We start from the raw sequence: 21,253 nt of genomic DNA on the forward strand, positions 1-21,253 counted from the left end.
TGTAACCTTGCTCAAATTTTTTGTCGAAAACACCCCTCAACTTGGATATACGCATCAAGTCCCCCACTATGAATTTAAAATCAATTTTTTTCTTACGGCGAAGGGGGAACAAACCATACAGATTTTTAAAGAGTTTTAAAGAGTTTTCAGAAGAGACCTCAGAGAGCTTCCTCCGTATACTCTTATGGAAGCTGTTGTTGTACCTCTTTACTAAATCTTGAACTATATCGATATATCTATGCGTGTTGTGAGCTGTAAAATATCGCCACATCCGCTCCTTCAGAGTTCTGTTAAAGCGTTCAACAACTGAAGCTTTCAAATCTGAGCCTGTAGCAAAATGTACTATGTTGTGCTTCTTCATGAGTTTCTGAAAAGTATTATTAAAAAATTATGTTCCGCCATCAGTCTGCACTTTCTTGGGGGCTCCTCCTTCCTTCAAGATAGAGTCAAAGGCCCGGATCACCTCTGCCCCGCTCTTATTTTTTAAGACCCTTACAAAGGCTATTTTAGAGAAAATATATATAACCGTTAGCATGTAGCGATTTCCATATTTTTTATCTTTCAAGGGCCTGCATGTCACATAGATCCGCCTGAAAGTGTGACAAGGGATGAGTAGAAAAAAGTATTTCTTGGAAATTGTTTTCGTACAGGTTTATGCAAAGTGTATGCATCCTGCTCTGCTAACCACTCATTCACTTTAGCAGCGCTTAACCAGCTATCTGTCTCGGTATTTGGGTTCTATACACACTTAGAAACCACTTTTTTGGCGCATCGTATATTATGGCTTTATACTTCGCCCTTTCTCTATGTTTCCGCAGAGGTCCTGCTTCCATTGTTACAGTCATCAAAGCTTTGCCACTGATCACAAAATCCATGTTTATTTTTAAAATCTTGTTTAGTGTTCTGGGTCCGCATGTCTTGTTCTGGACTTTATTTATAATGTGTCTGCCGCAAATACAATCCCCCGGACATTCCTACTTCATAGACAACAACCCTAAGGGCAATACAATAGGGTGGGTGTGGGGTCACCCTCTTTGAAATGTTCAAACACATCCCGTCCAATTCAACCAGGTCCCTACACATCATTCATCATGACAACTTCAAAGGAACAGATGCAATATAGATATAAAATAACACACCCTCTAACACACAGGAATAGGATGTCCTGGCCGGATGCCCATATTTGGGCATGTACGCATCATCCGGACATAGGGTCATAAATCAACATTTTGACCCGTGCCGTCTACTTTATTCTCTCTGCAAAGCATCCGAGTGAGCTGGGTGAGCAATTATGCAGGTACTTTTCAGAAATGGACGACACAAACTGGATTCGCTAGATTTCTGGATAGGGCTAAGCTCAGAGATTCTTGCCTTGGCAAATCGCACTGTTAAGACACTGATGCTCTTTGCAATCACGTGCCTATGTGGGAGTGGATTCTCGCCCCTTACTAGCATGAAAACTAAATACAGGCACAGACTGTGTGTGGAAAATTATTTAAGACAGACTCTCTCCAATATAACCCAACATTGCAGAGTTATGTGCATCCTTTCAAGCATACCCTTCTCATTAACCTGTGGTGAGATATTCACCATTTTTGATGAACAAATAAAGTTTTATATGTAAGATGGCTAAATAAAGAGCAAAATTATTGATTATTATTATTATATTATTATTTGTGTCCTGGTCCTATAAGAGCTCTTTGTCACTTCCCACGAGCCGGGTTGTGACGAAAACCTCACTCGTTATTATTTTCAATAAATGTATCGTATAGTGTGTGTGTGTGGCAGGCTTACAATGATAGCAAAAAAACAACATTTGAGAGTGCGCTGACCCGGTGCTAGAGGGGGTACGCAGCAGGAGGTTGAATGTTTGAATGGGTACGGGACTATAACAAGTTTGGGAATAACTGCTTTATAGGATATGTAATTACACTTGACCTTTCAGTGTCACAGCAGATGACGTGACAGATGAATGTTGGCACGGTGGGCTGAATTACATTTCATGGTACAAATCCGATTACACAAAAACCTGTCAAACATAAGATGGGTGATGTGTGGCAGGAAATACAAATACTACTGACTGTCAACATACAGACAATATTCAACATTTGTTACTCGTTTTTGGTGATGACATTTTTTGCATATGGTAGTTTGCATTGCAGCTGATATAGATAACATAGAACCAACATTCTATGAATCGTTGTCATAATCCTTATCATTGAATTGGCAATATGGACATGTCCTTAAAACCTCTACAGGATCGATGGGTCCCCCACGGGACGGTTGAGCTAAGGTTGTAAGGTTGTAAGCAACAAGAACATTTTCCAGGACATGGACATATCTGATATTGGCAGAAAGCTTACATTCTTGTTAATCTAACTGCACTGTCCAATTTACAGTAGCTATTAGTGAAAGAATAACGTGCTATCGTTTGAGGAGAGTGCACAGATATTAACTTGAAAAGTTATTTATAAACCAATTTGGCACATTTGGGCAGTCTTGATACAACATTTTGAACAGAAATGCAATGGTTCATTGGATCAGTCTAAAACTTTGCACAGAAAAACATCCCCACAGCATGATGCTGCCACCCCCATGCTTCACCGTAGGGATGGTGCCAGGTTTCCTCCAGACGTGATGCTTGACATTCAGGCCAAAGAGTTCAATCTTGGTTTCATCATGGTCTGAGAGTCTTTAGGTGCCTTTTGGCAAACTCTAAGCAGGCTGTCATGTGCATTTTATTAAGGAGTGGCTGTCTGGCCAATACCATAACGGCCTGGTTGGTGGAGTGCTGCAGAGATAGAGTTCCTCTGTGGAGATGGGAGAACCTATCAGTGACCATCAGGGTCTTGGTCATCTCCCTGAGGTATTTGAGGTTTAAAAAGTAAAAGTTTCAAAATTCCACAGAAATTTCATTTCGAAAAATGTACATCAACCCCTACAAAAACGGATAATCCAAAATCAAATTCACATTTCCTGTTGTTGCTGTACGAAACTGGCTCAAAATAAGATCCTACATCGGTATGTGTCAGGTCCTGCAAGCTCTAGTCCTGTCTTAGCTTGATTATTGTCCAGTTGTGTGGTCGAGTGTTGCAAGGAAAGACCTAGTTAAGCTGCAGCTGGCACAGAGCGGCACGTCTTGCTCATCATTGTAATCAGAGGGCTAATATAAATAGTATGCATGCCAGTCTCTCTTGGCTAAGAGTTGAGGAGAGACCGACTGCATCACTTATTTTTATAAGAAACAATGTGTCATCTGGATTATCCAAATAAAGTGTGACCAATATCTCCACAAGACCATACTCAATTTACTCATGAGAGAAACAAATCAAACAGGTAGATTGTTCGACATTATGTTAACATGAGACAAAGAACACGACTTGTGATTTTTTTCATTCTCCATCGTAGACAGTATGGAGCTGCCTAAGATTAAAATATATAGCATTGGGTTGAGGAAAATGTTTGCTGTGGCTACAGTGGTACCCACCATCAGTCCAGCTTTTATAACCGCCAGGTCGTAGCTTTGGTGGATCAGCTCAAACAGAACAAAGACATGGTAGGGCAGCAGATGAAGAACGTGGCTATCAGGGCAGTCATAAGTTAAGGGCTTGGAGGACTTGATCATCCGGTTGGTCCTCAGTCGCAGAATGATGACGGAGTAACAGAGGATGAGGAATGGGAGCACAAGTCTCCTGATAAACCGACCTACAGTGATCATCTTGTGGCTGTGTTGGTTTGTCTAGTTGTTGAAACACATGCTCTTCCCGACATGAGTCTTGGCATCGCGGAACACCAAGGAGGGGATGCTCAGTGCGACATAGGCAACCCAGACCAGGAACACCAATTCAAAGGCCTTGCCAATGGTGGAGTGTTCCTGAGCCCGCACTGGAAACGACACTGACACACAGTGGTCAACACTGATGACGACCAGGAGTAATATGCTGCCGAACATGTTCAGGAACATCACAAAAGAGCTGAATTTGCACATAAAGAGCTCAAAGATCCACTCCTTTGTTTCCGGGTAAATGATGTTGAAGGGTAGACTGGCACAGAATATGATGTCGGAGACGGCCAGGCTGAGGTACCAGGTGGTGTTGACCATCTTTTTCATATTGTGACCAGCGATCCAGATGACCACGCCATTCCCACAAACCCCCAGAAAAAAAACACATTGACCACCATGAGGGAAATGCATAAAACCTCCATGAAGCATGTATTAGGGGTTTTGAAAGCTACCTCCTCCTCACGAGGAGTAACAAGTGGAATTGCTATATTCCCCATAATCATAACCAAAACCATAAATGGTTTCAGAATCCTCCATTGTGTAGCAGTTCTTTGGCTTGCAATACCTGTCAAGATAAGATATTGTAGTTAGGAAACGGTTTTGATCACCCCTAGTTCTCTACCCCTACATCCGCTTCAGAGGAAGTGTACATACACTTAGGTTGGAGTCATTAAAATTCGTTATTCAACCACTCCACAATTTTCTTGTTAATAATAACAAACTATAGTTCTGGCAAGTCGGTTAGGACATCTACTTTGTGCATGCCACAAGTCATTTTTCCAACAATTGTTTACAGACAGATTATTTCACTGTATCACAATTCCAGTGGGTCAGAAGTTTACATTCACTAAGTTGACTGTGCCTTTAAACAGCTTGGAAAATTCCAGAAAATTATGTCATGGCTTTAGAAGCTTCTGATAGGCTAATTGACATCATTTGAGTCAATTGGAGGTGTACCTGTGGATGTATTTCAAGGCCTACCTTCAAAGTCAGTGCCTCTTTGCTTGACATAGTGGGAAAATCAAAAGAAATCCGCCAAGACCTCAGGAAAATATTGTAGACCTTCAAAAGTCTGGTTCATCCTTGAGAGCAATTTCCAAACGCCTGAAGGTACCACGTTCATCTGTACAAACAATAGTACACAAGTATAAACACCATGGGTCCACGCAGCCGTCATACCTCTCAGGAAGAAGACGCGTTCTGTCTCCTAGAGATGAACGTACTGTAAGGTCCTGGGTGTCGTGAGGGTGAAATCAGGCGCAGGAAGGCAGAGTTCAATAAAGTGCTACTTTAATGCACACACGGTGAACTACGGTCAACCCACTTACGGGTGCTCAAACCAAATGCCCCAGACACAGGGAAACGAAAACAGTCTAGCACTAAATACACAAACATGTACATCTAATGCAAACACCAGGGTTACAATAATCAAACCCGCACAAAGAACCAGGCGGACCGGCTGACTAATAAAGCCTCACTAATTATAACCAACTCAAAACAGGTGTACTCAATAAACACATAAGGAGGGGGAGAAAATAATCAGTGGCAGCTAATAGGCCGGCGACGACGACCGCCGAGCCCCACCCGAACGGGAAGTGGAGCCACCTTCGGTCAGAGTCATGACACGTACTTTGGTGTGAAAAGTGCAAATCAATCCCAGAGCAACAGCAAAGGACCTTGTGAAGATGCTGGAGGAAACAGGTACAAATGTATCTATATCCACAGTAAAACGAGTCCTATATCGACATAACCCGAAAGGCCGCTCAGCAAGGAAGAAACCACTCCCGCAAAACCACCATAAAAAAGCCAGACTACGGTTTGCAACTGCTCATGGGGACAAAGATCGTACTTTTTGGAGAAATGTCTACTGGTCTAATGAAACAAAAATAGAACTGTTTGCCATAATGACCATCATTATGTTTGGAGGAAAAAGGGGGAGGCTTGCAAGCCGAAAAACACCATCCCAACCGTGAAGCACCGTGGTGGCAGCATCATGTTGTTGGGGTGCTTTGCTGCAGGAGGGACTGCAGGGGGAAATTATGTGGATATATTGAAGCAACATCTCAAGACACCAGACAGGAAGTTAAAGCTTGGTCGCAAATGGGTCTTCCAAATGGACAATGACCCCAAGTATACTTCCAAAGTTGTGGTAAAATGGCTTAAGGACAACAAAGTCAAGGTATTTGAGTGAGCCTTGACCTAAATCCTATAGAGCATTTGTGAGCAGAACTGAAAAAGCGTGTGCGAGCAAGGAGGCCTACAAACCTGACTCAGTCACACCAGCTCTGTCAGGAGGAATGGGCCAAAATTCACACAATTTATTGTGGGAAGCTTGTGGAAGGCTATGCTACCAAATACTAATTGAGTGGATGTAAACTTCTGACCCACTGGGAATGTGATGAAAGAAATAAAAGCTGAAATAAATCATTCTCTCTCCTATTATTCTGACATTTCACATTCTTAAAATATAGTAGTGATCCTAAAAGGCATAAAACAGATAATTTTTTACTAGGATTAAATGTCAGGAATTGTGAAAAACTGAGTTTAAATGTATTTGGCTAAGGTGTATGTAAACTTGCGACTTCAACTGTAGGTAATCTACGTCTGTTTCCTAACATATCCACTTTAAATCAAATGTTATTTGTCACATACACGTGTTTAGCAGATGTTATTGTGGGTGTAGCGAAATGCTTGTGTTTCTAGCTCCGACTGCGCAGTAATATCTAACAAGTAATTTCTAACAATTTCACAACATATACCCAATACACACAAATCTAAGTAAAGGAATGGAATTAAGAATATATAAATATATAGACGAGCAATGTCAGAGCAGCATAGACTAAGACACAGTAGAATAAAGTAAATACATGTAAGAGATGAGTAATGCAAAATATGTAAACAATATTCAAATGACTAGTGTTCCATTTATTAAAGTGGCCAGTGATTTCAAGTCTATGTATATAGGCAGCAGCCTCTGATGTGCTAGTGATGGCTATTTAACAGTCTAATGGCCTTGAGATTGAAAAACGGCTTCTATATCTCGGTCCCAGCTTTGACGCACCTGTACTGACCTCACCTTCTGGATGATAGTGGAGTGAACAGGCAGTGGCTCGGGTGGTTGTTGTCCTTGATGATCTTTTGTGCTTTCCTGTGGCATCGGGTGCTGTACGTGCCCTGGAGGGCAGGTCGTTTTCCCCCGGTGATGCATTGTGCTGACTGCACCACCCTCTGGAGAGCCTTGCGGTTGCGGGCGGTGCGGTTGCCATACCAGGCGGTGATACAACCAGACAGGATGCTCTCAATTGTGCATCTGGAAAAGTTTGTCAGGGTTTTAGGTGACAAGCCAAATTTATTCAGCTTCCTGAGGCCGAAGAGGCGCTGTTGTGCCTTCTTCACCACACTGTGTGGGTGGTCCATTTAAATTTGTCAGCGATGTGTACACCGAGGAACTTGAAGCTTTACACCTTCTCCACTGTGGTCCCGTCGATGTGGATGGGGGGGGGGGGGGTGCTCCCTCTGCTGTTTCCTGAAGTCTGCGATCATCTCCTTTGTTTTGTTGACGTTGAGTGAGGATATATTCCTGGCACCACGCTCCCAGAGCCCTCACCTCCTCCCTGTAAGCTGGCTCGTCATTGTTGGTAAACAAGCCTACTACTGTTGTGTCGTCTGCAAACTTGATGATGGAGCGTGCATGTCCAGGCAGTCATGGGTGAAGAGGGTGTACAGGAGAGGGCTGAGCATGCAGCCTTGTGGGGCCCCAGTGTTGAGGATCAGCGAAGTGGAGGTGTTGTTTCCTACCTTCACCAGCCTGGGCGGCCCGTCAGGAAGTCTAGGACCCAGTTGCACAGGGCGGGTTTCAGACCCATGGCTTCAAGCTTAATGATGAGCTTGGAGGATACTATGGTGTTGAATGCTGAGCTATACTCAATGAACAGCATTCTTACATAGGTATTCCTCTTTTCCAGATGGAATAGGGCAGTGTGCAGTGAAATGGCGATTGCATCGTCTGTGGATCTAATGGGCCGGTAAGCAAATTGAAGTGGGTCTAAGGTGACTAGTATGGTAGAGGTGATATGATCCTTGACTAGTCTCTTAAAGCACTTCATGATGACAGAAGTGAGTGCTACGGGGCAATAGTAATTTAGTTCAGTTACCTTTGCTTTCTTGGGTGCAGGAACAATGGTGGACATCTTGAAGCATGTGGGACAGACTGTGATAGGGTGAGATTGAATATGTTGGTAAACACACCAGCCAGCTGGTTTGCACATGCTCTGAGGACACTGCGGCTAAGGATGCCATCTGGGCTGGCAGCCTTGTGAGGATTAACATGCTTAAATGTCTTACTCACGTCGGCCACAGAGAAGGAGAGCCCACAGTCCTTGGTAGCGGGCCGCGTCGGTTTCACCGTGTTACCCTCAAAGTGGGAAAAGAAGGTGTTTAGCTTGTCCAGAAGCATGACATCGGTGCCGCGACGTGGCTGGTTTTCCTTTTGTAGTCCGTAATTTCCTGTAGACCCTGCCACATACTTCTTCTGTCTGAGCCATTGAATTGCGTCTCCACTGTCTCTATACTGATGTTTTGCCTGTTTGATTGCCTTGCGGAAGGAACAACTACACTATTTGTACCCTACCATATTCCCAGTCACCTTGCCATGGTTAAATGCGGTGGTTCGCGCTTTCAGTTTTGCACGAATGCTGCCATCTATCCACGGTTTCTGGTTAGGGTGGGTTTTAATAGGTACAGTTGGTACAACATCTCCTATACACTTCCTGATCAATTCAGCCACCATATCAGTATATTCGTCAATGTTATTATTGGAGGCTACCCAGAACATAACCCGGTCCGCGGGATCAAAACAATCTTGAAGCATGGATTCCAATTGGTCAGACCAGCGTTGAAAAGTCCTTAGCACGGGTACATCCTGTTTGAGTTTCTGCCTACAGGAAGGGAGGAGCAAAATGGAGTCGTGGTCAGATTTGACAAAAGGAGGACGGAGAGGGCCTTGCAGGCATCCCGGAAGTTGGAGTAGCACTGGTCGAGTGTTTTAGCAGCGCGAGTACTACAGTCAATGTGTTGATAGATCTAAGAGCTAGAAGCACGTCAGCCCTCTCTGTCGGCGCCATCTTCAAACACGTTTTAGGTGGTCTAGTGGTTAACAGCACCACCTTCAACACAAATGTACTACAGTATATGTGCTCGTGGCCATGTGGGTTCAAATTCCATACCCATCGCTACGTTGTCAAACTGTCACCTCACTATCCTTCTTTTACTTTCTCCCATTTCTTCAATAAAATATCTGAAGAGTGCTCTTAAAAAAAGATAAAATACTGATATCTTTAAGTGTACTCGAAAATGTAACATATGTTTTACAAGTATTGAAAACATCCCCACAGTACTTAAAAATATATTAAGTATCTTAAGATCCTATCTAGGGGTTGGGGTGTACGGTTTGAGTATAGCCTGAAGGTAGGGAGGGGCAGTTCCTCTTGCTGCTCCATAGGCAAGCACCATGGTCTTTCAGCAAGCTTCGACTAGAAGCTAGTAGTGTGTGGAGGAGCGGGGTGACATGAGAGAACTTCGAGAGGTTGGAAAACCAGGTGGGCTGCAGCATTCTGGATAAGTTGCAGGGGTTTGATGGCACAAGCGGGGAGCCCAGCCAACATCAGATGATCTGAAGTAATAGTTCCAAAAGGAAGGGAAAGACCATACCCTACCTTACAGACCTTGTCAATACAGCTTTGACTCACTTGTGATATACCGTACTAACACTACGTTTTTGAGCAATACAACAAACTGAGTGTGCAGTTTCCCAAAGATGTCCAATCGCACCATTACTTTCATTACTCTATTTTGGCTTTCAAAGAAAATAAAATGTATTCATCACATCCTTCATAAACAGGTGTAGACTAACAATGCATAGAGAAAGAAAATAGAGAAATAAAATGAAAGTAAAACACGTAATAATAAATCCACTATGAATAGCGATAACTTGGCTATATAAATGGGGTACCAGTATCGAGTCGATGTGGAGGGGTACAAGGTAATTGAGGTAGATATGTACAAATAACTAGGAATAAAGTGGCAGATTAACAGTAGCAATAGTGTATTGCATGTCAAAGAAGTTAATGAAAAAAGGGCAAATGCAGATTGTCCGCAATGTCCAGGTAGCTATTTGGTTAACTATTTAAAATAACCATTTAGCAGTCTGGGGATAGAAGCTGTGCAGGGTCCTGTTGGTTCCAGACTTGGTGCATTGACACCGCTTGCCGTGCGGTAGCAGCGAGAACAGTGGCTGGGCCTTCCTCCAACACCGCCTGGTATAGAGATCCTGGATGGCAGGGAGCTCGAAACCAGTGATGTATGCACTATCCTCTGTAGTGCCTTGCTGTCGGATGCCAAGCAGTTGCCATACCACGCGATAATGGTGACTTTAAAACAGTTACAGAGTTTAATGGCTGTGATAGGAGAAACTGAGTATGAATCAACAACATTGTCATTTACTTTGGTATTGTGGAGTAACTACAAAGTGAAAAGGAGTAAACCTGTACAGAATAAAAATATTCCAATACATTCATCCTGTTTGCAATAAGGCATTAAAGTAAAACTGCCAAAGAATGTGACAAAGAAATTAACTCTATGTCCTGAATACAAAGCGTTAAATCCAACACATCACTGAGTACCACTTCATATTTTCAAGCACGGTGGTGGCTGCGTCATGTTATGGGTATGCTTGTCATTAGCAATGACTTGGGAGTTCTTTAGGAAAAAAAGAAACGGAATAGAGCTAAGCACATGCAAAATCCAAGAGGAAAAGCAGACTGAACCAGGTTTCCAGCAGACACTGCGAGACAAATTCACCTTTCAGCAGGACAATAACGTAAAACACACCGGATTTGCTTACTAAGAAGAAATTGAATGTTCCTAAGTAGCCTAGTTACAGTTTTGACTTAACTTGACTTGAAAATCTATGGCAATACTTGAAAATGTCTGTCTAGCAATGATTAACAACCAACTTGACTGAGCTTGAAGAATCTTTTTAATAATAATGTGCAAATATTGTACAATCAAGGTGTGGAAAGGGGCTGCCAGGTGGTTCTAACATGTATTGACTCATGGGTGTGAATACTTATGTAAATTCGATATTTCTGTATGTCATTTTTTTTAAACTTGCAAAAAAAAAAGTTATTCACTTCTTCATTGTGAGTTATTGTGTGTGGATGGGTGAGGAAAAACATATTTAATCAATTTAATCTAATTCAGTCTATAACACAACAAAATGTGGAATGTCAAGTGGTATGAATACTTTCTGAAGGCACTGTATTTGACTCGTTAAGCAAATGTTTACTCCTGAGCTTATTTAGGCTTGCCATAACAAAGGTGTTGAATACTTGACAATTCGGCTTTAAAAGTTTAGTACATTTTTAAACATAATTACACTTCGACATTATGGGGTATTGTGTGCAGGACAGTGACAATATCAATTTAACATATTTTAAATTCAGACTAACAGAGCAAAATGTGGAAAAAGTCAAGGGATGTAAAAACTTTAAAGGCACTTTACACAGCATTATCATAGGCACTACTTTATTTTGTTACTGTGGAACTTAGAGCATTGATACTAATTGAGTACTGCACCTATGCATGAATGCAGTGTGCTTGAACGATAAATCATGTTAACGTTATCTCTGTTTCAAGTATCATGTATTACTGTGTGTTGTACTAAGGACACAACCAAATTGGCAAGGATTTGAAGGAATCCCAACCGTGTAAAGGACACCGGAATTGTGGAGACAACGGACACAAAAAAAGTGTCTATATTTGCTTGATATTAAGGATACCACGTTGTTAGCACTAACCATAATGGGCCTGCTGCTGGACAAATGAGGGGGTGTGTGAGTAAAAAAGGAATAAAGGAAAAAGTTATAGGATTGTCTCCCTTTCCTAGCTCGACTAAAACAAACAAAGCAAAAATGTTTTCATGTGTAGGACAAATGGACAATATCGATTGCACCATAGAGGATTGGGCTACATATGCGGAGAGAATTGAGCAGTATTGCTTTGGTAATGGGTTAGAAAATGAGGGAAGTGGCAGTACTTCTCAGGATAATAGGAGCAAAAACATCTAACTTGCTACGTAGCTTTACAGCGCCAACAAAGCCAGCAGAGGAAACCTTCATAAAGATGTGTTAGACTCACCTAAATCCGAAGCCGCTGGTCATAGCCAAATGTTTCCGATTTCACAAACAGAATCAGCAAAAGACAGAGTCAGTACCGGAGTACATTGCAGAGCTCCTTCGACTCTCGCAGCTCTCAGCTTGGGATTGTCGGACACACTCAGAGACAGGCTTGTATGAGGGTTACACAATGAGAGCACACAGAAACAGCTCTTATCTGAAAGAGATCTGACATTGGTGAGCGTACTTGAACTGCCGCAAAAGACGCAGGCGGGTTACAGAGTAATCAAGTTTCACACCTGACATCAAGAGAAATCACATGCATGCTTTCGGTGCGGTAAAAAGTCACGAATGCCCGATTGCTGGTTTAAAGACAAAGACTGTAGACAATGTAATAAAAGAGGACACATACAAAAAATGTGCTAATCAAAGCAGAGTGATAAAGACAAAAATGTGAAACTGATTCAAAATGACTGATGTAGAATACGTCCCTTTCGTAAAGAGATAATATGGGTGACAACGGAGGTAGAGGGGGTGGCACTAAAAAGGAAATTAGACACATGGTCAGCTCTGTCTGTCAACTCACAAGGGCTACAAGAAAAACTTTCCAAATGTGAAACTGAAACCTACCACAGTGAAGTTAAAAACATACCCAGGTGAGAACTCCAATGGGAAAACTCAGTGGACACACTTTGGAGTTTTTGTGCTACAAAAAAGAGGTGTACCTTTGTTTGTTATGGAATGGCTGAGGAGCGTTTAGCTTATCTGGCAGTCAGTAAAGGTGATGCAAATCACTTCAAAACAGAGCAGTCGCTCTACTGACAAAAAAATGAACACAGCTACTGTCTCAGTCAGCACAGGTGTTCCAAGACAGAGTAGGCACCCTGAAACACAAAGCACAGATCGTACTCAAGGATGACGTGAAGCCGAAGTTTCAAAAGGCTCGTCCCGTACCTTATGCCATCTGCCCCAAGATCGGGGCAAAGCTCCAGTGTATGGAAGATGAAACCATTCTCTCCAAAGTCAACTGGTCTAACTGGGAAACAGCCATTGTGCCCATAATCAAAAAGACTGTTGCCATATGCATCTGTGGTGATTTCAAGGTCACAGTAAATCCTGTACTAAATCCAGAACAGTACCCGCTACCACGGATAGAGGACATCTTCACATCACTGACAGATTGATCTGGCTCAAGTGTAGCAGCAGATGGAAATGGAGGAGCCATTACAAAAATATCTCACCATCAACACACACAAGGGCCTTTAACACTACAACCGGCTGGATTTTGGAGTCTCCAGTACCCCAGCGTTATGGCAACTCGCTATGGACCAAGTCCTCCAGGGCATTCCCGGCACACAGTGCTATCTGGACGATATCATTGTGATGACGACGAACATCTGGCAAACCTATAGGAGGTTCTCACTCGACTGGCAAAGTACGTCTTGAAAGCAAATATTAGTTCAAGATCTCCATCGAGTACTGTGGGCAATTCACAGACACGGCCTTCACAAATGTCAGGACAAGATTTACGCAGTTCTGAAAGCACCAAAGCGGGAAGATGAGCCAGCTCCGCTCATTCCTGGGCCTTGTCAATATTACTACCCAACCTCTCCACTGTGTTGCACCCTTTGCACTGTTGGCTGCCACTGGAAAGCAAATGGAAGTGGTCTGAACAAGCTTGAAGAGACCCCAAAAAAGCTGATCTCTTCAGAAGAGGTGTTAACACACTATGATCCCAGCATATCACTACGCCTAGCCTGCGATGCTTCTCTGTATGGCATCGGCGCTGTACTCTCTGTCATGACGTTGGCCTGGGGTAGGTTTATGACAGTAATAAATACCTCTTCCCCCCTTTTTCCTCTCTCTAACCTACTGATGTTACATTTGCAAACCCCTTGGTTAACATAGATATTCTGGGAACATCAGAAGGTGGGGGGAAATTAACTATATTCTGGTAATCCGACCAATTGAACATATGCGGTGGTACTTAATGAATATGATGTCAGTTCGGTTGTCTTCTGAGACATTCTCATCAATGATAAGATGACATAAACTCTACAGTGGAAAGTCTACACATCAGAGTTATTGGATTCACATGGAATTGTTGTTCAATTTAAATGTTTGAATATGAAATTATTCGTGATGGGATGAAATGTGATTTTAGCTTCTAAAATGGGAGATTTGGGTTTTCATAAGGTTAGGGCTCTGCTCAATCAGTGGCCCGCCCCTGTGAAGGGACATGGGTTATAAAAATGTTCAAACACGCCCTCCTCTCCCTTCCTATATAAAGCCTTGACGACAATATAACCTCCTGTTCCGAGGATGTGAGGAAAATGGTCCGATGTCAGAATGGTTCAGATTATAACTACAGAACGAAGCCAACATCAGCGTGAGCTTTGGTTGCGAATGGTATGAACTTTGAACTTTTATTCACTACAGAAGTGATACCTCCTAGCCGTTGAGTTAGCAACAGCAGCTGCAAATGGGGGATAGGATGGAACAGACAGAGTATCCCGTCTATCACACAACGACGTTACTACAACGTATCCAATTGACCACCAGAGACATTCTTCAAAGGACAAAGGACTCGGTTTGGCAACACAGCCTTCCATCTACCACCAACCTACCAAAGCGCAGCTCAGAGTAAATATTTATTGCATTTTCCTTTTCCAAATGGGCGGTAATTTAGAATGCATAAGATACTGTATTTACGATAGCACAGCTTCTTCCTTTGTTACTCAGTCTTCCCACTCTTTCACTCCAACCCAGCCCCTTTTCTTTTGTGTAACAAGCTGTCATATCTGTTCCGCCCGCTAGAGACGTTTTCCTTTATGACGTAATTTGTAATCAAGTTATGATTAATTTATGTGTATGTGTAATTCTGTGTGATTAGTTAGGTATTTAGTAAATAAACAATTTAACCCAATTTTGTATTGCTGATTCAACTTGTTAGCTAGGGTTTGTGAAGATAACCAAGAATTTACAACTTTCAGATGAGACTGAATTAAGGTGATGATTATTATTGACTGCTATTGATGTAAAATATTACTAGATCTTTAAGAGTTTATTTGGAAGATAACAGCTCTATAAATATTATTTTGTGGTGCCCCGACTCTCTAGTTAATTACATTTACATGATTAGCTCAATCAGGTAATATTAATAACGGAGAAATTATTTTATAGAATAGCATGTCATATCACTTAATCCGGCATAGCCAAAGACACAACATTATTGGTGCTCCCGTGCGTGGAATCTAAAATAGAATGAGGCTTTCATTTTGATTCAGCCTGTATATAATTGAAAAGCAGACTACATAATATACCAAGTTTATTATACACATTTTTGGAGTGATAGAGACAAGCATTATCGGGTGTGTGTGCTGAGCATTCCCCGCCTCCGTGTTGTTCTCTGACGTAGTCAGTGGGTAACGTAAGCTAATACATTTCTGTAGGAGGGCTGATAAAGCTAATTATAGAAATCTGCCTTGCGTTTGGCCAAACGCAGGGCTATTTCTGCCTGGCACGTTTCAGACGCGGGTAGGCTCGGTCATTATTAATTTCTCGAGCGAGGACAAAGAGCCAGCCGATTGAAATTCAGGAGATATAAGCTTGACAAGCGATATATATCTCCGTTTCTCTTGCGCTTCCTCGCGAGTAGACCGCGGTGCATTTCTTGTTGCCGCGTGTTCCGGTTAAAACATTGTCAAATAACGCCGAAAAGGGTTTGAACATAATACGTTATAAGAAAAAACCTTTCCCTTGTCAAGGGAATACTATGTGCTATATTTCAGGCACAAAGTAGGGTTAACTTGCACGAGATGCTAAAGCTAACAAGGGAAAATAGCCATTTTCCTTTCCTTGTGCCACGTTGAAATTCCTCCGCCTTGTGGAATGGAAGTCCCGCCCCGGGTAGTTCCGTTTGATTTCAGCGTGTGAAATCATTGACCGCTGACGTGTGCCCTACTATATTCGTTCATGAAGAATTATTCAGGTAACACTCAAGTCATTACTTATGATATCCAGACGGATATCAATGTCTTATCCAATTGAACTAATAAGTGTAAATATGGCAATTTACATTCTCAAATAGATATTTTAAATAATATCCAAATTGATGAGTTTTCTAAATGAGACATTGTAATCTTTTTTCCAAACTAACCTAGATGAAGCAACTTCTCAGGTTAATTAAAGTTTAATTCCCAAATAGCCTATACAGGTTTGATTTATCATTAAATTGATCAATCAGTAAAATTTGGTTTTTGCAAAACCATTCTGTAATCCAGTACTGACAGAAGCCCCGCCCCAGCGGGAATCCCATGTGGCTTCGGCCTTAGGGAGAAGCGTACCATAGCGGTGGTGAATGTTCCCAACATTTGATCTACTGTTTACACTTATGATATCCAATCAATGGAGATTGTATGGATTATCGCCTCATTCAATTTAATAAGTTAAATTGTTGGACATACCTTAATGTTCTTTCAATCAAATGAGACATTTTAAACTTCTCATAATAATCTGGATGAAGCAACATTTCAGGTTAATTAAAGTTTCATACCCAGATAGCCTACCCAGGTAGGATTAATCATTGGCATTGATTAATAAATTAATTCAATTTGCTTTTGCAAATTCATTCACGTCCAACTTCCACATTACTGGTACGGTACTGATGGTTCGTCAACATCTATAAATAGATTAAACCTGTCTTTGCAGCTTCCAATGAATTCCAAACCCAAACTTTGAAAAAAAAATAGGAACATTTTTCCTCTAAATGTTTCTAATAATGTGCAAGCTATCAAAGGAGGTGGTCACCACTCCTCCACTAATTAGTGAACCTCCGCCCATAAAAGGATTGATCTCTGACCTCAGCAGCGATACCAACCCTAATTATGCCATTAGCGAAAAAACAGCCGAAATTGCAAACTCTCTCCAAAATCAACCATCAAACACAGGCTGTGTGACGGTTCTCCACACTTTTGCACTGATGTATCACCATAAAAATGTGGCATCGGTCCAATACCACAGTGCACAGCTGAAGCACGTGCCAGACATGACTAACATGAGGGGACAGGTGGAGAGAACTGAGCAGCTATTGACAAAAGCAGGAAATTAAAAAATTCTGCTAGTCGAGGAACTGCGTTTGAAATCTGAACAATTAAAAGTAATTGCAAATACTTATGACGATGAACGAGCACAAACTCTTCAACAAAATCGTTGTCTCCAGGAAGAACTAGATTTAGCCAAAACTAAATACGATGAAGTCCACTCCAAACTAGATATATCCGTTGGGTTATCTACAAATAGGAGCGCGCAATTTGATAACATGCAGGCAGTTTTGTTGAACGTTACTCAGAGTAACAGGGTTCTACTCAAAATTCTGCAGACCAAAGACAATCAATTAGTGAACACAATAACTAAGTTGGATGACAAATCAGCAGAACTCATTGAAGTTGCTGACCAAATGAATGATGAGAGAAATAGGGTGATGAAGATGGACATTTTGATTTCTAAGCAAGCGGAAGAAATCTCATTACTGAGTCTCTCGCACCGTACTCAACACCTCTATCTGCAAACCATGACAGATAAGATTGAGATCGAAAGGAGCAAGTGTGACACTCACGTGTCCAAAATCAGTACTCTAAGCGCTCAAGTGGACTCTGCAATGCAGCAGAATACCACCTTTGGTACCATCTGGAGGAAGTCCAGAATGGTCACGCTCTACAGAGTGACTATCCATCCAAGCAAACAGAGCCCGGTACTCAAAGGAATGAAGACGATAGGTTTCAGACATTGCCTCCATCATGTGTCCCTCAGTCATCTCCTGTCGGCTATTCGGCACTGAGTAATATGGCGCTTCTTGGCCAACAAAGCCAAAGCTTGGCTTCTCCTCTTGGCCTTTCGGCCCCACTTTCCCCACAGGATGAAGCCAACCCTCTCCGCCCGCTTGATGCGGAATAACTTGACAAACTCATCAAGAATTTCCCCACCTTTGATCCCGTTCCAGGTCAGCCAAACGATACTGAGACGTTCCTAGCTGACATAGAGGATGCGTTGGGTGGCTACCCGAACGCTACAGGTTCTGACAGGGTTTACCTGTTTAAGCGAACGTCGAATAGACAAGGTTCATTCGGCCTACAACAACAACAAGTGCTAAATGACTACGCTAAACTTGCCACAGCTTTAAAATTTGAATTCAGTGGCTCTGAAACTCGCAAACATGATAGCTCACTGGCTAACACAGTCAAACAAGCTCAGAACGAACACCCACAAGCTTACTATCATAGGCTTCATTCAGCTTACTTTGGCCTACTCACTGAAACAGGCATGGAAGACCTGTTACCATTTAAACAAATATTCCTGTCGAACATGTATCCTACCTTCATTACCTACTTGGGCCCTGCCACCCACGTTGGCTTGCCTATCTTACAACTCAGAGAGCTTGCAAGCACAGCTTTTGAGGCATCAAAAGCTCGCAACGCTAAGAGCCCTGACCACTCGGTTTTGAAGTTTGACCAGGAGCACTCACTCCAGTTAGAGGGTGCATTACCAGGTATTGGAGCGTTAAGAGATGACGCACAACAACAGTTTCTACAACGAAACCATGATTCCAATAACCTCCGCGGTCGAAATAACTGTAAAGTACGTCGCCATCAAAACGACTACCGCTACAATCGACCTGTTCAATACGTTCCTGCACCCAACCCACACAAAGTGTCAGAGCACAAGGGTAACAAAGGATTAAAGGATGATCAAAACGTAGACCACTGCTCTTCCACTGCGTGAAGAGCAGTGAAGCGAGAAACATTTGAGAAAAGGGTAAAAGATAAGTCATAAGGACTAGACGGAGAATTACCAGACACCAGGTCCGCAGGAATTAACACCCATAGCAAGGACGTTAAAACTCAAATCTCTCCCGCTCTCACTCGAGACCCTATCCAGGGCCGGCTTGATCAAGAAACAAGCCCACTGGCTTTGTCTATAGACTCTGATACAAAGGTTGCGAAGAAAAAGCTCAAACGCTTCTTTAAAGCCAAGCCCACTCGAACTCGGAAAAGTCGATCTGCTTCCACCTTGAACAGAATTGTACACATCACGTCGTTGCGAACGACTACTCCACTTTGTGGGGAATATGTCCACTAAACACTAATCGAAACGCCCATACCTGGAAACAGTCCTGGAGGACTGCTTAACTTGTCATGCGCTAATTGATTCGGGTGTGACAATACCACTCATCTCTCAAACATTGTTTGATTATCTAAAAAGGGCTTAGAAGCCAACTAAACGTTGGTTAAAAGTGGAACGATGCGACACTACACTTTGAGGGGTCACTCAGACTACCTCGCCTCTCACATTGAGAGTCATGCTGAAACTACACTTCAAGGACGTATTGCTCGTCCACCCTGTGTATTTTACAAGCCTCGAAACTGTACCCCTGCTACTTGGAGCAGACTTGATGGATCGGTTACTCCCATTGATGGATTGGAAAACAAACCAGGTATGGTCACAGGCTAGAGTGCCTTCTCCACCGACCACACTGTCTTCCCCTAACGCTAGCTGCAACGCAGTCATTCACGAGGGGTATCTGTCGAAAGCACCCCTTGGGAAAAATATGTTTAGGAAACACTTGGTGCAGAATCCGATCCAAGGATATATTACGATATCTCGACACATTCCATCAGGCAATCTGATTGAAAATTATTTTCATGATTTCGAGCCAGCTGTCTCTGTGAATGAGCAACTTCCTTCCTCCTTGCAGTCGTGCAATATGGTCGTTGAGATAAACTTCTCTTGCCCTTCGGACACTTCCGCAAACACTGCGGCCGTCCCAGCAAGAAAAACATTGATGCGCCGAGTATACTCTGCTTACGATGACACACCTTCCACTTTGTGGGGGACTGTCAACCCTTACAAGGACACTAATGGCGTCAGTCCAGCAACTGACCCGATGACTCCCACTGGTGAAACACTTTGCGATATCACAGACCGATATCCTTGTCTCAGTTTGCAGGTACTGAAGAGGTTGCCACATGCGGACGCGGTGGTGACTGACAGACCTCGACAGCCACTGAGGGAGTTGAAGCACAAACACCAGGAGATTTGGTTGAAAGGTTACAGCCACTCTCATAATAACGCGGCCACTGACAACTCGTACATAGGGTCCGAACTTTTCGTTTGCGCCTCGGATACCAACACCACCCGCTGGTGGGGGGGTCCCGAGACACAAAGGGGGGGACTAGTAGCCCAGACCCATGATGAGCCTTATCGAGGCCGGTGGGGGGGTCGAGACTACGGGCAACACCGTACGAGACCGCCAGAGCATAAATCAAATCTAATTGTAAACTCCCCTTTAAGGACAGTGAGGAGCAGACAGGCCCCTAGACGGGGATTATCTTAGAACACATCTAAGATAGTACTGAGGTGTACCACACTGGTCGTATAGGAAGTCCAGTGGACTTGTCCACCTCAAAAACAAATGGCAACAATAATCATTCCTTGCCATGTGTAGTAGTCACTACAAGACAAGTAGTAAAATGCTCTAATCATGTATTCCTGTAGGATAACATTTCAGAATAAATCGGTAGGACAACTGGACCCCTTGAGTAACAGTACCAATACCACAGTCAGTCCAGCAACACTCAGTAAGAGGATTAGTAACCTCACGAGTTAAATTGTTATTGATATTAGCAACATAGGAGTCACTCAGAGTGCAGCACGGGGAAAGGAATCTCCATTGCACTCTTCCAATGGTTAACACACGCCACTAATAAATAGAACCCTCCGTTCAGGAGAAAAGTTATTAGAAGTCATGAACCACGATCACACCACGTATGACTGGTCTAATACTTAGAGTACTTCCTTCATGAGGTTAGCTCCTCCGTGGATAACATAGCTATGAAGTATACTTCCGCCATTACAATATTGGAAGACAGTGACTGGTAGTAAAACCACTATAGACTCCCTCGACACCAATTCTGACTGACCTCCAGGCATTGACTTGAAAATTACCTGACTACGTCAGACTCATTCTGAACAAGTTGTAATCTGCCAGGATACTTGGTTTCCTTCCCTTGACATGTACGTTTGCTTAAGCATAAACACACATGCACAACGGAACATCCAATTAGGATTTATGCTAGGATCACTTAACCTTTTACGACTAGGGGGCAGTATTTTAATTTTTGGATAAAAAACGTTCCCGTTTTAAACGGATATTGTGTCACGACAAGATGCTTGACTATGCATATAATTGACAGCTTTGGATAGAAAACACTCTGACGTTTCCAAAACTGCAACGATA

The 21,253-nt window shown here is 42.7% G+C and overlaps 1 protein-coding gene and 1 pseudogene across 1 annotated transcript in view; both read right to left on the minus strand.

Moving 5' to 3' along the window:
- LOC110536108 (chemerin-like receptor 1) overlaps nucleotides 1–21,253 on the minus strand; it is a 39,908-nt gene that overhangs the window by 15,570 nt on the left and 3,085 nt on the right. The gene's annotated exons all lie outside the window — the stretch shown is intronic.
- On the minus strand, nucleotides 2,800–4,428 carry LOC110535076 (chemerin-like receptor 1; annotated as a pseudogene).

This window comes from Oncorhynchus mykiss, chromosome 11 (assembly GCF_057628025.1).
Source record: "Oncorhynchus mykiss isolate SJ-2025 chromosome 11, ASM5762802v1, whole genome shotgun sequence".
In the NCBI taxonomy this organism is placed as follows: domain Eukaryota; kingdom Metazoa; phylum Chordata; class Actinopteri; order Salmoniformes; family Salmonidae; genus Oncorhynchus; species Oncorhynchus mykiss.